Here is an 18724-nt window from a genome sequence, read left to right on the forward strand (position 1 = left end):
AAGTACTAATGCATCTCAATAGAGGGATAAGAGAAGTCCTGAGACCATTTTTTTTTCTTTGCAGTGTGTTTTGTCTCTCTTTTCCCCTTTACCTCTGGGTGGTTCAGGACACAGGTGTAAACATGGACATTCAAGGTCTGTCCTCTTGGATGGATAATCTCACTACAAGGGTACAAAACATTCAAGATTTTGTGGTTCAGAATCCGATGTCAGAGCCTAGGATTCCAATTCCTGATTTGTTTTTTGGTGATAGATCTAAGTTCTTGAATTTCAAAAATAATTGTAAATTGTTTCTTGCCTTGAAACCTCGCTCCTCAGGTGACCCTGTTCAACAAGTAAAGATCATTATTTCTTTGTTACGTGGTGACCCTCAAGACTGGGCATTTTCCCTTGCGCCAGGAGATCCGGCATTGCGTGATGTTGATGCGTTTTTCCTGGCGCTTGGATTGCTTTATGATGAACCTAATTCAGTGGATCAGGCAGAGAAAATCTTGCTGGCTCTGTGTCAGGGTCAGGATGAAGCGGAGATATATTGTCAGAAGTTTAGAAAGTGGTCTGTGCTCACTCAGTGGAATGAATGTGCCCTGGCAGCAATCTTCAGAAAGGGTCTCTCTGAAGCCCTTAAGGATGTCATGGTGGGATTTCCCATGCCTGCTGGTCTGAATGAGTCTATGTCTTTGGCCAATCAGATCGATCGACGCTTGCGTGAGCGTAAAGCTGTGCACCATTTGGCGGTACTATCTGAGCATGGGCCTGAGCCTATGCAATGTGATAGGACTTTGACCAGAGCTGAACGGCAAGAACACAGACGTCGGAATGGGCTATGTTTTTACTGTGGTGATTCCACTCATGCTATCTCCGATTGTCCTAAGCGCACTAAGAGGTTCGCTAGGTCTGCCACCATTGGTACGGTACAGTCTAAATTTCTATTGTCCGTTACTCTGATTTGCTCTTTGTCATCCTATTCTGTTATGGCATTTGTGGATTCAAGCGCTGCCCTGAATTTGATGGACTTGGAGTATGCTAGGCGCTGTGGTTTTTTCTTGGAGCCCTTGCAGTATCCTATTCCATTGAGAGGAATTGATGCTACGCCTTTGGCCAAGAATAAGCCTCAGTACTGGACCCAATTGACCATGTGCATGGCTCCTGCACATCAGGAGGATATCCGCTTTCTGGTGTTGCATAATCTGCATCATGTGGTTCGTTTACATGGTATCCCGGAGAACATCGTTTCTGACAGAGGTTCCCAGTTTGTTTCGAGGTTTTGGCGATCCTTTTGTGCTAGGATGGGCATTGATTTGTCTTTTTCCTCGGCTTTCCATCCTCAGACAAATGGCCAAACCGAACGAACTAATCAAACTTTGGAAACATATCTGAGATGCTTTGTTTCTGCTGATCAGGATGATTGGGTGTCCTTTTTGCCGTTGGCTGAGTTCGCCCTTAATAATCGGGCCAGCTTGGCTACTTTGGTTTCGCCGTTTTTCTGCAATTCTGGTTTCCATCCTCGTTTCTCTTCAGGGCAGGTTGAGTCTTCGGACTGTCCTGGTGTAGATACAGTGGTGGATAGGTTGCAGCAGATTTGGACTCATGTGGTGGACAATTTGACATTGTCCCAGGAGAAGGCTCAACGTTTCGCTAACCGCCGGCGCTGTGTGGGTCCCCGACTTCGTGTTGGGGATTTGGTTTGGTTGTCGTCTCGTTATGTTCCTATGAAGGTTTCCTCTCCTAAGTTTAAGCCTCGTTTCATTGGTCCGTATAAGATTTCTGAGGTTATCAATCCTGTGTCATTTCGTTTGGCCATTCCTGCTTCTTTTGCCATCCATAATGTGTTCCATAGGTCGTTATTGCGGAGATACGTGGCGCCTGTGGTTCCATCCGTTGATCCTCCTGCCCGGTGTTGGTTGAGGGGGAGTTGGAGTATGTGGTGGAGAAGATTTTGGATTCTCGTATTTCGAGACGGAAACTCCAGTACCTGGTCAAGTGGAAGGGTTATGGTCAGGAAGATAATTCCTGGGTTTTTGCCTCTGATGTTCATGCTGCCGATCTGGTTCGTGCCTTTCATTTGGCTCATCCTGGTCGGCCTGGGGGCTCTGGTGAGGGTTCGGTGACCCCTCCTCAAGGGGGGGGTACTGTTGTGAATTCTGTTGTCGGGCTCCCTCCTGTGGTCATGAATGGCACTTCGGCTGGTTCTGTCCATGGACTTCCTCTGGTGGGTGTTTCTGAGTTTCCTTCCACAGGTGACGAGGTTAATTCGTTAGCTGGCTGCTCTATTTAACTCCACTTAGATCTTTGCTCCATGCCACCTGTCAATGTTCCAGTATTGGTCTAGTTCACTCCTGGATCGTTCTTGTGACCTGTCTTCCCAGCAGAAGCTAAGTTCCTGCTTGTATTTTCTTTGGTTTGCTATTTTTCTGTCCAGCTTGCTATTTTTATTGTCTTGCTTGCTGGAAGCTCTGGGACACAGAGGGAGCGCCTCCGCACCGTGAGTCGGTGCGGAGGGTCTTTTTGCGCCCTCTGCGTGGTCTTTTTGTAGGTTTTTGTGCTGACCGCAAAGCAACCTTTCCTATCCTCAGTCTGTTCAGTAAGTCGGGCCTCACTTTGCTAAATCTATTTCATCTCTGTGTTTGTATTTTCATCTTTACTCACAGTCATTATATGTGGGGGGCTGCCTTTTCCTTTGGGGAATTTCTCTGAGGCAAGGTAGGCTTTATTTTTCTATCTTCAGGGCTAGCTAGTTCCTTAGGCTGTGCCGAGTTGCATAGGGAGCGTTAGGAGCAATCCACGGCTATTTCTAGTGTGTGTGATAGGATTAGGGATTGCGGTCAGCAGAGTTCCTACGTCCCAGAGCTCGTCCTTTATTATCAGTAACTATCAGGTCATTCCGTGTGCTCTTAACCACCAGGTCCATTATTGTCCTGACCACCAGGTCATAACAGACATCACTAAAAGGGGTTGGTTTACCCAGTCCGTCCTCTCTCTTCAGACTTACCAAATTTAACTCTAATTCTTATAAGTGTCGTATTTTCTTTCCCAAACATGTCAGAATCATAACACACCCAGCTTTATTCTTATTTTACAATTGGCTTTCTAATAAGATCAAATTTGTCCTAGTTTGGACACACAGTTTCAGAGAAATCAGTACTTTTTTACCTGTTGGAATAAGAGGCTCGTGCTTACAGTGGCTGATAGATTCGCCGATGGACTTTAGCAATATGTACTTATTATTTTCCTAGCCCAAATCGGTGGCCCAGAATCTTACAAGATTATGACAAAGAGCCTCATGTTTTAAAAGAGAGATCAGACCAGTTTCAGCTGGTACCATTGTCTATGTAGCTATACCAATTGTAAAAATTTATTTGCTCCCAGAGCTGGAAGCAATAAAACCTCTTCTACACACACATTGCAGGAACACAAAGAAAAGGGGGGGTTTTAGCCCACAGCATGGCACTAACAGGCAAGAGAAACTAAAACTTATATTATATAGTATCCTCACATGGACCTTTCCTGCCCTCTTTCTGAGTCCATTAAAATTTGCCTTTCTGAAGTCCAACCTTAAAGTCTGAGTCCCCGCTGGTCTTCTTCTAATCTTGTAATCATAAAATTCGAGGACAGCATGATCGCTACCTCCTAAATTTCCAGACACCTTTACTTCCACAACCATATCCTCCCTGTTGATAAGAATTGGGTCCAAGAATGCAGATCTTCTTGTTCTCCCTTCTACCTTTTGAAAGATAAAGTTGTCAGCAAGAGAAGATAAGAATTTTCTGGACCCATTACTTTTGCCTAAGCGAGTTTCTGAACAAATTATTGGAAAGTTAAAACCTCCCATGATCATTATGTTGTATTTTGTACATCTCATGCATTACATACATACCTAACATATCTCGTACACTGAATACATACAGCACACACTCATACACTGCATACATACAGCACACACCTCATACACTGCATACATACAGCACACACCTCATACACTGCATACATACAGCACACATCTCATACAGTGCATACATTCAGCACACACCTCATACACTGCATACATAGAATCATAGAATGTTGCAGTTCAAGGGTAATTGTTCTTGACTAAACGTAAAAGAGGTTTTCCTGAGACAGCGCACACCTCATACACTGCATACATACATTACACACCTCATATAATGTGTATATACAGCACACACCTCATACAGTAATTACATACAACACACACCTCATACACTGCATAAATACAGTACACACCTCATACACTGCATACATACAGTACACGCCTTACAAAGTGCATACATACAACATACACCTCATACACTGCATACATACAGCACACACTTCATATACTGCATAGATACAGCGCACACCTCATACAGTACTTACATACAACACATATCTCATACACTGCATACATAAAGCACACTCCTCATACACTGCATACATACAGCACACACCTCATATACTGCATACATACAGCACACATCTCATACACTGCATACATACAGCGCACACCTCATATACTGTATACATACAGCACACCTCTAATACACTGCATACATACAGCACACACCTCATACAGTAATTACATACAACACATACCTCATACACTGCATAAATGCAGCACACATCTCATACACTGCATACATACAGTAGACGCTTTATAAAGTGCATACATACAGCATACACCTCATACACTGCATACATACAACACATGCCTCATATACTGCATACATACAGCACACATCTCATATACTGCATACATACAGCACACACCTCATACACTGCCTACATACAACACACACCTCATATACTGCATACATACAGCACACATCTCATGCACTGCATACATACATCACACACCTCATATAATGTGTACATACAGCACACACCTCATACAGTACTTACATACAACACATATCTCATACACTGCATACATACAGCACACACCTCATACACTGCATACATACAGCACACACCTCATACACTGCATACATACAGCACACATCTCATATACTGCATACATAGAGCACACACCTTATACACTGCATGCATAAAGCACTCTCCTCATACACTGCATACATACATAACACACCTCATATACTGCATACATACAGCACACACCTCATAAAAGTGCATACATACATAACACACCTCATACACTGCATACATACAGCACACACCTCATACACTGCATACATACAGCACACACCTCATACACTGCATACATACAACACACGCCTCATATACTGCATACATACCGCACACATCTCATGCAATGCATATACAGCGCACACCTCATACACTGCATACATACAGCACACTTCTCATATGTGTACATACATAACACACCTCATACACTGCATACATACAACACACGCCTCATATACTGCATACATACCGCACACATCTCATGCAATGCATATACAGCGCACACCTCATACACTGCATACATACAGCACAATTCTCATATAATGTGTACATACATAACACACCTCATACAGTACTTACATACAACACATATCTCATACACTGCATGCATAAAGCACACACCTCATACACTGCATACATACAACACACATCTCATACACTGCATACATACAACACACACCTCATATACTGCATACATACAGCACACACCTCATAAAAGTGCATACATACATAACACACCTCATATACTGCATACATACAGCACACACCTCATACACTGCATACATACAGCACACACCTCATACACTGCATACATACAGCACACACCTCATACACTGCATACATACAGCACATACCTCCTACACTGCATACATACAGCACACACCTCATACACTGCATACATACAGCACACTCGTCATACACTGCATACATACAGCACACACCTCATACACTGCATACATACATAACACACCTCATACTGCATAAATACAGCACACACCTCATACACTGCATACATACAGCACACTTCTCATACACTGCATAGATACAGCACACACCTCATACACTGCATGCATACAGCACACACTTCATATACTGTATACATACAGCACACACCTCATACACTGCATACATACAGCACACTTCTCATACACTGCATACATAAAGCACTCTCCTCATACACTGCATACATACAGTACACACCTCATACACTGCATACATACAGCACACACCTCATAAAAGTGCATACATACAGCACACTTCTCATACACTGCATACATAAAGCACTCTCCTCATACACTGCATACATACAGCACACACCTCATACACTGCATACATACAGCACACACCTCATACACTGCATACATACAGCACACTTCTCATGCACTGCATACATACATAACACACCTCATATACTGCATACATACAGCACACACCTCATACACTGCATACATACAGCACACACCTCATAAAAGTGCATACATACATCACACACCTCATACTGCATAAATACAGCACACACCTCATACACTGCATACAGTACACACCTTATAAAGTGCATACATACAACATACACCTCATACACTGCATACATACAACACACATCTCATACACTGCATAGATACAGCACACATCTCATACACTGCATGGATACAGCGCACACCTCATACAAGACATACATACAGCACACATCTCATACACTGCATACATACAACACACACCTCATATAATGTGTACATACAGCACACACTTCATACAGTAATTACATACAACACACGCCTTATAAAGTGCATACATACAACATACACCTCATACACTGCATACAAACAGCACATGCCTCGTTCACTGCATACATACACTACACATATCATACATACAGTGCACAATTATACAGTGCATATTTATAGCACACATCTCATGCACTACATACAGCACACACCTCATACAGTGCATACAGATACACCTCATACACTGCACACATACAGCACACATTAAATACATACAACACACTGCATACATCACATACCTCATACACTGCATACATACAGCACACACCTCATACACTGCATACATACAGCACACACCTCATAAAAGTGCATACATACATAACACACCTCATACTGCATACATACAGCACACACCTCATGCACTGCATACATACAGCACACTTCTCATACACTGCATACATACAGTACACACCTTATAAAGTGCATACAGACAGAATACACCTCATACACTGCATACATACAACACACATCTAATACACTGCATACATACAGCACACACCTCATACACTGCATACATACAGTGCATACATAAACTACACATATCATACATACAGTGCACAATTATACAGTGCATATTTATAGCACACATCTCATGCACTACATACAGCACACACCTCATACAGTGCATACAGATACACCTCATACACTGCATACATACAGCGCACGTTAAATACATACAACACACTGCATACATCACATACCTCATACACTGCATACATACAGGACACACCTTATACACTGCATACATACAACACACATTAAATACATACAACACACTGCATACATCACATGCCTCATACACTGCATACATACAGCACACACTTCATACACTGCATACATACAGTGCATACATAAACTACACATATCATACATACAGTGCACAATTATACAGTGCATATTTATAGCACATACCTCATACACTGCATACATACTGAACAAAACTCACACTGCACACATAGAACAATGAACATTACAGAAACATATCAATTCACAGCTACAATCCTCTCATTAAAGACCGCACACGACGCAGAACTCTGTCCCGACTCAGGGAGGCAAAATTTCAATCTATACCTGAAATTCAGCGCGATCGTCATCCTGATTATCAACCCTGCACCGCTCACCTCCTCCTCCGGCTGCAGCTGCTCTGATGTCAGTGCTGCAAGGAGAACACGGCGAGTGGGAGGCTGCGCCGCCTGTGCCGGGGAGTGATCGCCACCTGCTGGTGAGCGCGGAAATGGCAGCGAAGGTGCAGAGATCACTGTCAGCTGATAACTGTCTGTCTGCTATGAGGTTCATACACCAAAATATGTGTAAAAATGGCTTTTCATAATGTTAAGAAAGGAGAGAATTCAGCTCCGAGTGAGGTCACCACAGGGGGAGTGCCTTGGTTTTGGGCACAGATGAGTGAGACATCAGACTTCACTAGTATTTTGTGTAGGGTCTAGCTGAGCCTCAAATCTGTCATGCACTGGGATATATGCCCTTCCGCCGAGCCACATGGTCAGCCATGATATGAAAGAACTGTAAGTCGATTTTCTTCTGTTAATCCCTTTTTATTGTAATTGTTTGTACATACGATACTTGTCTACTTTTAAAAGATCTTTTTATACTTTTGTAAACACTGCCTACCTTTTTGGAGTAGAATATATAAAATTGCTAGCTTTGTTTCTCCTTGCTCTATAATGCACTGGCACGTCCTCTGCAGTAAATTATGCTACTAATTTGGGTTGGCTTCGGCCCAATATCTACTATATAATTGTCTAAGGGTCACTTCCGTCTGTCTTTCTGTCACAGATATTCATTGGTCGCGGCCTCTGTCTGTCATGGAAATCCAAGTCACTGAGTCACTGATTGGTCGCGGCAAAACAGCCACGACCAATCAGCGACGGACACAGTCCGGAAGAAAATGGCCGCTCCTTATTCCCTGCAGTCAGTGCCCGGTGCCCACATACTACCCTCCGGTCACCGCTCACACAGGGTTAATGCCGGCGGTAACGGACCACGTTATGCCGCGAGTAACGCACTCAGTTACCGCCGCTATTAACCCTGTGTGTCCCCAACTTTTTACTATTGATGCTGCCTATGCGGCATCAATAGTAAAAAAATGTAATGTTAAAAATAATTTTAAAAAACCTGCTATTCTCACCCTCCGTTGTCCGAAGAGCCATTCGCGCCGGCCGCCATCTTCCGTTCCCGGCGATGCATTGCGAAATTACCCAGAAGACTTAGCGGTCTGGCTGCTATATACTACATAGGCAGTGTGCAATATATTACATGGCTCTGTGCTGTATACTACATCGCTGGGCAATTTACTACGTTTACTGGCCAATATACAACGTGACTGGGCAATATACTATGTGACTGGGCAATATACTACGTGGCTGGGCAATATACTACGTGACTGGGCAATATACTACATAGCTGGGCAATATACTACGTGGCTGGGCAATATACTACGTGACTGGGCAATATACTACGTGGCTGGGCAATATACTACGTGACTGGGCAATATACTACATAGCTGGGCAATATACTACGTGGCTGGGCAATATACTACGTCGCTGGCCAATATACAATGTGACTGGGCAATATACTACGTGAACGGGCAATATACTACGTGACTGGGCAATATACTATGAGGCTGGGCAATATACTACATGAACGGCCAATATACTACGTGACTGGGCAATATACTACGTGACTGGGCAATGTACTACATGACTGGGCAATATACTACGTGACTGGGCAATATACTACGTGGCTGGGCAATATACTACGTGACTGGGCAATATACTACGTGACTGGGCAATATACTACGTGGCTGGGCAATATACTACGTGACTGGGCAATATACTACGTGACTGGGCAATATACTACGTGGCTGTGCAATATACTACGTGGCTGGGCAATATACTACGTGAATGGGCAATATACTACATGACTGGGCAATATACTACGTGACTGGGCAATATACTACGTGACTGGGCAATATACTAGGTGGCTGGGCAATATACTACGTGACTGGGCAATATACTACGTGACTGGGCAATATACTACGTGGCTGTGCAATATACTACATGGCTGGGCAATATACTACGTGAACGGGCAATATACTACGTGGCTGGGCAATATACTACGTGACTGGGCAATATTCTACGTGACTGGGCAATATACTACATGGCTGGGCAATATACTACGTGACTGGGCAATATACTACGTGAATGGGCAATATACTACGTGACTGGGCAATATACTACGTGGTTGGGGAATATACTATGTGGTTGGGCAATATACTATGTGGTTGGGCAATATACTACGTGGCTGGGCAATATACTATGTGACTGGGCAATATACTACGTGACTGGGCAATATACTACGTGGCTGGGCAATATACTACATGACTGGGCAATATACTACGTGGCTGGGCAATATACTACGTGACTGGGCAATATACTACGTGACTGGGCAATATACTACGTGGCTGGGCAATATACTACATGAACGGGCAATATAATACGTGACTGGGCAATATACTACGTGGCTGTGCAATATAATACGTGGCTGGGCAATATACTACGTGACTGGGCAATATACTACGTGAACGGGCAATATACTACGTGACTGGGCAATATACTACGTGGTTGGGGAATATACTATGTGGTTGGGCAATATACTATGTGGTTGGGCAATATACTACGTAGCTGGGCAATATACTACGTGGCTGGGCAATATACTATGTGGCTGGGCAATATACTACGTGACTGGGCAATATACTACGTGGCTGGGCAATAAACTACGTGACTGGGCAATATACTACGTGACTGGGCAATATACTACGTGAATGGGCAATATACTACGTGACTGAGCAATATACTACGTGAACGGGCAATATACTACGTGAACGGGCAATATACTACGTAGCTGGGCAATATACTACGTGACTGGGCAATATACTACGTGAACGGGCAATATACTACGTGGCTGGGCAATATACTACGTGAACGGGCAATATACTACGTAGCTGGGCAATATACTACGTGACTGGGCAATATACTACGTGAACGGGCAATATACTACGTGGCTGGGCAATATACTACGTGGCTGGGCAATATACTATAATATACTACATGGCTGGGCAATATACTACGTGACTGGGCAATACACTACGTAGCTGGGCAATATACTACGTGGCTGGGCAATATACTACGTGAACGGGCAATATACTACGTAGCTGGGCAATATACTAAGTGACTGGGCAATATACTACATGAACGGGCAATATACTACGTAGCTGGGCAATATACTACGTGGATGGGCAATATACTACATGAACGGGCAATATACTACATAGCTGGGCAATATACTACATGAACGGGCAATATACTACGTGGCTGGGCAATATACTACGTGACTGGGCAATATACTACGTGAACGGGCAATATACTATGTGGCTGGGCAATATACTACATGAACGGGCAATATACTACGTGGCTGGGCAATATACTACGTGAACGGGCAATATACTACGTAGCTGGGCAATATACTACGTGACTGGGCAATATACTACGTGGCTGGGCAATATACTACGTGACTGGGCAATATACTACGTGAACGGGCAATATACTATGTGAGTGGGCAATATACTACGTGAACGGGCAATATACTACGTGACTGGGCAATATACTACGTGAACGGGCAATATACTACTTAGCTGGGCAATATACTACGTGACTGGGCAATATACTACGTGGCTGGGCAATATACTACGTGACTGGGCAATATACTACGTGGTTGGGGAATATACTATGTGGTTGGGCAATATACTATGTGGTTGGGCAATATACTACGTGACTGGGTAATATACTACGTGGCTGGGCAATAGACTACGTGACTGGGCAATATACTACGTGAATGGTCAATATACTACGTGGCTGGGCAATATACTACGTGACTGGGCAATATACTATGTCGCTGGGCAATATACTACGTGAACGGGCAATATACTATGTGACTGGGCAATATACTACGTGACTGGGCAATATACTACGTGGTTGGGGAATATACTATGTGGCTGGGCAATATACTACGTGACTTAGCAATATACTACGTGACTGGGCAATATACTACGTGAACGGGCAATATACTACGTGACTGGGCAATATACTGCGTGACTGGGCAATATGCTATGTGGCTCGGCAATATACTACGTGGCTGGGCAATATACTATGTGGTTGGGCAATATACTACGTGGCTGGGCAATATACTATGTGGTTGGGCAATATACTACATGACTGGGCAATATACTACGTGACTGGGCAATATACTACGTGACTGGGCAATATACTACGTGGCTGGGCAATATACTACGTGATTGGGCAATATACTACGTGACTGGGCAATATACTACGTGAACGGGCAATATACTATGTGACTGGGCAATATACTACGTGAACGGGCAATATACTACGTAGCTGGGCAATATACTACGTGACTGGGCAATATACTACGTGACTGGGCAATATACTACGTAGCTTGGCAATATACTACGTGACTGGGCAATATACTACGTGACTGGGCAATATACTACGTGACTGGGCAATATACTACGTGGCTGGGCAATATACTACATGGCTGGGCAATATACTACGTGGCTGGGCAATATACTACGTGAACGGGCAATATACTACGTAGCTGGGCAATATACTACGTGACTGGGCAATATACTACGTGACTGGGCAATATACTACGTGACTGGGCAATATACTACGTGACTGCGCAATATACTACATGGCTGGGCAATATACTACGTGGCTGGGCAATATACTACGCGGCTGGGCAATATACTACATGGCTGGGCAATATACTACGTGACTGAGCAATATACTACGTGTGTTATGGCTGGCAATCAGGCAACACAGCGTGCAGTAATCAGCGCACATACAGAGATCTGGCAAAAACCCAAAACAATAGGACGAGCTCTGAGACGTGGAATCTCTGTAGACTGCAGTACCTGAACTGTCCTCACACAACTGGAAGCAGCAGTGGATTGCGCCTATCACTACCTATGCAACTCGGCACTGCCTGAGGAGCTGACTAGCCTGAAGATAGAAATACAAGCCTGACTTACCTCAGAGAAATACCCCAAAGGAATAGGCAGCCCCCACATATAATGACTGTTAGCAAGATGAAAAGACAAACGTAGGAATGAAATAGATTCAGCAAAGTGAGGCCCGATATTCTAGACAGAGCGAGGATAGCAAAGAGAACTATGCAGTCTACAAAAAACCCTAAAACGAAAACCACGCAAAGGGGCAAAAAGACCCACCGTGCCGAACTAACAGCACGGCGGTGCACCCCTTTGCTTCTCAGAGCTTCCAGCAAAAGATAATAACAAGCTGGACAGAAAAAACAGAAAACAAACTAGAAGCACTTATCTAGCAGAGCAGCAGGCCCAAGGAAAGATGCAGTAGCTCAGATCCAACACTGGAACATTGACAAGGAGCAAGGAAGACAGACTCAGGTGGAGCTAAATAGCAAGGCAGCCAACGAGCTCACCAAAACACCTGAGGGAGGACGCCCAGAGACTGCAATACCACTTGTGACCACAGAATTCACAACAGTACCCCCCCCTTGAGGAGGGGTCACCGAACCCTCACCAGAACCCCCAGGCCGACCAGGATGAGCCACATGAAAGGCACGAACAAGATCTGGGGCATGGACATCAGAGGCAAAAACCCAGGAATTATCTTCCTGAGCATAACCCTTCCATTTGACCAGATACTGGAGTTTCCGTCTAGAGACACGAGAATCCAAAATCTTCTCCACAATATACTCCAATTCCCCCTCCACCAAAACAGGGGCAGGAGGCTCCACAGATGGAACCATAGGTGCCACGTATCTCCTCAACAACGACCTATGGAATACATTATGTATGGAAAAGGAGTCTGGGAGGGTCAGACGAAAAGACACCGGATTGAGAATCTCAGAAATCCTATACGGACCAATAAAACGAGGTTTAAATTTAGGAGAGGAAACCTTCATAGGTATATGACGAGAAGATAACCAAACCAGATCCCCAACACGAAGTCGGGGTCCCACACGGCGTCTGCGATTAGCGAAAAGCTGAGCCTTCTCCTGGGACAAGGTCAAATTGTCCACTACCTGAGTCCAGATCTGCTGCAACCTGTCCACCACACAATCCACACCAGGACAGTCCGAAGACTCAACCTGTCCTGAAGAGAAACGAGGATGGAACCCAGAATTGCAGAAAAATGGAGAGACCAAGGTAGCCGAGCTGGCCCGATTATTAAGGGCGAACTCAGCCAACGGCAAAAATGACACCCAATCATCCTGGTCAGCGGAAACAAAACATCTTAGATATGTTTCCAAGGTCTGATTGGTTCGTTCGGTCTGGCCATTAGTCTGAGGATGGAAGGCCGAGGAAAAAGATAGGTCAATGCCCATCCTACCACAAAAGGCTCGCCAGAACCTTGAGACAAACTGGGAACCTCTGTCAGAAACAATATTCTCAGGAATGCCATGTGTTGTGAATTTGCTTTTTGGCTCCCTCTAGTGGTTACTAGTTTTTTGACTCTGGTTTTTCTGTCTTTCCTTTTATCCGCACCTGGGTCGTTAGTTAGGGGCGTTGCTTTATTAGCTCCCTGGACACTCAGTTCTATGCCTGGCAACGTAGTTATCAGAGCTAATCTGCTGTGCTCTTGTCTACTGATCCTGGTCCGGTTATTCAGCTAAGTCATTTACTTTGCTTTTTGCTATTTGTTTTTGGTTTTGTATTTTTGTCCAGCTTGTTCCTAATCTGTATCCTGACTTTTGCTGGAAGCTCTAGGGCGCTGGTGTTCTCCCCCCGGACCGTTAGACGGTTCGGGGGTTCTTGAATTTCCAGTGTGGATTTTTGATAGGGTTTTTTGTTGACCATATAAGTTACCTTTCTATATTCTGCTATTAGTTAGCGGGCCTCTCTGTGCTAAACCTGGTTCATTTCTGTGTTTGTCATTTCCTCTTACCTCACCGTTATTATTTGTGGGGGGCTTCTATCCTGCTTTGGGGTCCCTTTCTCTGGAGGCAAGAGAGGTCTTTGTTTTCCTCTACTAGGGGTATTTAGATTCTCCGGCTGGCGCGAGTCATCTAGGATCAACGTAGGTATGACCCCCGGCTACTTCTAGTGTTGGCGTTAGGAGTAGATATATGGTCAACCCAGTTACCACTGCCCTATGAGCTGGATTTTTGTATCTTGCAGACTTCCACGTTCCTCTGAGACCCTCGCCATTGGGGTCATAACAGTTTGCCAGGCCAATATTAAATGTTTAATGCATTGCAAAAGAGGGATTATAAGAAAGAAGATTCTGAGTTTTTTTTTTTCTCCTCTCTCATTTTTTTTTTTTTTTTTCTTCATCCCCTTTACCTCAGAGTGGCTTATGCTTGCTGCAGACATGAATGTCCAGACCTTGATTACAAGTGTGGACCAGCTGGCTACTCGTGTGCAGGGCTTACAAGATTATGTTATCAGAAGTCCTGGGTCAGAACCTAAGATACCGATTCCTGAACTGTTTTCCGGAGACAGGTTTAAGTTTAGGAATTTCAAGAATAATTGTAAATTGTTTTTGTCCCTGAGACCCTGTTCATCTGGAGACTCCGCTCAGCAAGTAAAAATTGTTATTTCGTTCTTACGGGGTGACCCTCAAGATTGGGCTTTTTCGCTGGCGCCAGGAGATCCGGCATTGGCTGATATTGATGCGTTTTTTCTGGCGCTCGGTTTACTTTATGAGGAACCCAATCTTGAGATTCAGGCAGAAAAGGCCCTGCTGGCTATGTCTCAGGGGCAGGACGAGGCTGAAGTGTATTGCCAAAAATTTCGGAAATGGTCCGTGCTGACACATTGGAACGACTGTGCACTGGCCGCTAATTTTAGAAATGGTCTTTCTGATGCCATTAAAGATGTTATGGTGGGTTTTCCCATTCCCACAGGTCTGAATGATGCTATGGCACTGGCTATTCAAATTGACCGGCGATTGCGGGAGCGCAAGACCGCAAATTCCCTCATGGTGTTGTCTGAACAGACACCTAATTCGGTGCAATGTGATAGAAAAACCGCAAATTCCCTCATGGTGTTGTCTGAACAGACACCTGATTTAATGCAATGTGATAGAATCCTGACCAGAAATGAGCGGAAAATTCATAGACGCCGGAATGGCTTGTGCTACTACTGTGGTGATTCTACACATGTTATCTCAGCATGCTCTAAACGTATAGCTAAGGTTGTTGGTCCGGTCACCGCTGGAAATTTGCAACCTAAATTTATTCTGTCTGTAACTTTGATTTGCTCACTGTCGTCTTATCCTGTCATGGCGTTTGTAGATTCAGGTGCTGCCCTGAGTCTTATGGATCTGTCATTTGCTAAGCGCTGTGGTTTTACTCTTGAACCATTAGAAAATCCTATTCCTCTTAGGGGTATTGATGCTACGCCATTGGCAGCAAATAAACCGCAGTATTGGACACAGGTTACCATGTGCATGACTCCTGAACACCGCGAGGTGATACGTTTTCTTGTTTTACATAAAATGCATGATTTGGTTGTTTTAGGGCTGCCATGGTTACAGACCCATAATCCCGTCCTGGACTGGAAGGCTATGTCAGTTTCTAGTTGGGGCTGTCGTGGTATTCATGGGGATATCCTGCCTGTGTCTATTGCTTCTTCTACGCCTTCGGAAGTTCCGGAGTATTTGTCTGATTATCAGGATGTCTTTAGCGAGTCCAGGTCCAGTGCATTGCCTCCTCATAGGGACTGTGACTGTGCTATAGATTTGATTCCAGGCAGTAAATTTCCTAAGGGAAGACTCTTTAATCTGTCGGTACCTGAACATACCGCTATGCGTTCGTATATCAAGGAGTCTTTGGAGAAAGGACATATTCGTCCGTCTTCTTCCCCTCTTGGTGCAGGATTCTTTTTTGTGGCTAAAAAGGACGGATCTTTGAGGCCTTGTATTGATTATCGGCTTTTAAATAAGATCACTGTCAAATTTCAGTATCCTCTGCCGCTGTTGTCTGACTTGTTTGCCCGAATTAAAGGTGCCAAGTGGTTCACCAAGATAGACCTTCGTGGTGCGTACAACCTTGTGCGCATTAAGCAAGGTGATGAATGGAAAACCGCATTCAATACGCCCGAAGGTCATTTTGAGTACTTGGTGATGCCTTTTGGGCTCTCCAATGCGCCTTCAGTTTTTCAGTCCTTTATGCATGACATTTTCCGGAAGTATCTGGATAAATTTTTGATCGTTTATCTGGATGATATTTTGGTTTTTTCTGATGATTGGGACTCGCATGTGGAGCAGGTCAGGTTGGTCTTTAAAATTTTGCGTGAAAATTCTTTGTTTGTCAAAGGCTCAAAGTGTCTCTTTGGTGTACAGAAGGTTCCCTTTTTGGGGTTTATTTTTTCCCCTTCTGCTGTGGAGATGGACCCGGTCAAGGTCCGAGCTATTCTTGATTGGACTCAGCCCTCGTCAGTTAAGAGTCTTCAGAAGTTCTTGGGTTTCGCTAACTTCTACCGTCGTTTTATCGCTAATTTTTCTAGCGTTGTGAAACCTTTGACGGATATGACCAAGAAGGGCTCCGATGTAGCTAACTGGGCTCCTGCTGCCGTGGAGGCTTTCCAGGAGTTGAAACGCCGGTTTACTTCGGCGCCTGTTTTGTGCCAGCCCGATGTCTCACTTCCCTTTCAGGTTGAGGTGGATGCTTCGGAGATTGGAGCAGGGGCCGTTTTGTCGCAGAGAGGCCCTGGTTGCTCTGTTATGAAACCTTGTGCCTTTTTCTCTAGGAAGTTTTCGCCTGCCGAGCGAAATTATGATGTGGGCAATCGGGAGTTGTTGGCCATGAAGTGGGCATTTGAGGAGTGGCGTCATTGGCTCGAGGGTGCTAAGCATCGTGTGGTGGTCTTGACTGATCACAAAAATCTGATGTATCTCGAGTCTGCTAAACGCCTTAATCCGAGACAGGCCCGCTGGTCATTGTTTTTCTCCCGCTTTGATTTTGTTGTCTCGTATTTACCAGGTTCAAAGAATGTGAAGGCCGATGCTCTTTCTAGGAGCTTTGTGCCTGATGCTCCTGGAGTCGCTGATCCTGTTGGTATTCTTAAGGATGGAGTTATCTTATCAGCTATTTCTCCGGATCTGCGACGTGTGTTGCAGAGATTTCAAGCTGATAGGCCTGAGTCTTGTCCACCTGACAGACTGTTTGTTCCGGATAAGTGGACCAGCAGAGTCATTTCCGAGGTTCATTCCTCGGTGTTGGCAGGTCACCCGGGAATTTTTGGCACCAGAGATCTGGTGGCCAGGTCCTTTTGGTGGCCTTCTTTGTCAAGGGATGTGCGGTCATTTGTGCAGTCCTGTGGGACTTGTGCTAGAGCTAAGCCTTGCTGTTCTCGTGCCAGCGGGTTGCTCTTGCCCTTGCCTGTCCCGAAGAGACCTTGGACACATATCTCCATGGATTTCATTTCTGATCTTCCGCTATCTCAGGGCATGTCTGTTATCTGGGTGATATGTGATCGCTTCTCCAAGATGGTCCATTTGGTTCCTTTGCCTAAGCTGCCTTCCTCTTCCGATCTGGTTCCTGTGTTTTTCCAGAACGTGGTTCGTTTGCACGGCATCCCTGAGAATATTGTGTCAGATAGAGGATCCCAGTTCGTTTCCAGGTTCTGGCGATCCTTTTGTAGTAGGATGGGCATTGATTTGTCGTTTTCCTCTGCTTTCCATCCTCAGACTAATGGACAGACGGAGCGAACCAATCAGACTTTGGAGGCTTATTTGAGGTGTTTTGTCTCTGCTGATCAGGACGATTGGGTGACATTCTTGCCGTTGGCTGAGTTTGCCCTTAATAATCGGGCTAGTTCCGCCACCTTGGTTTCGCCTTTTTTCTGCAACACTGGTTTCCATCCTCGCTTTTCTTCAGGTCATGTGGAGTCTTCTGACTGTCCTGGGGTGGATTCTGTGGTGGATAGGTTGCAGCGGATC

At 44.7% G+C, this 18724-nt stretch overlaps 1 protein-coding gene across 2 annotated transcripts in view; it reads right to left on the reverse strand.

Annotated features, from left to right (window-relative positions):
- Positions 1-7859, reverse strand: part of LOC138674913 (ras-related and estrogen-regulated growth inhibitor) — an 83582-nt gene extending 75723 nt beyond the window's left edge. The window contains exon 1 of one of the 2 annotated variants that reach the window (XM_069762739.1): positions 7773-7859. The gene's annotated coding sequence lies outside the window, so the exon portion shown is untranslated. The remainder of the gene's footprint in view (positions 1-7772) is intronic. The other variant, XM_069762740.1, reaches the window with a different exon arrangement.
- Positions 7860-18724: the final 10865 nt, after the last annotated feature.

The sequence above is a fragment of the Ranitomeya imitator genome, chromosome 4 (assembly GCF_032444005.1).
Source record: "Ranitomeya imitator isolate aRanImi1 chromosome 4, aRanImi1.pri, whole genome shotgun sequence".
In the NCBI taxonomy this organism is placed as follows: Eukaryota; Metazoa; Chordata; class Amphibia; order Anura; family Dendrobatidae; genus Ranitomeya; species Ranitomeya imitator.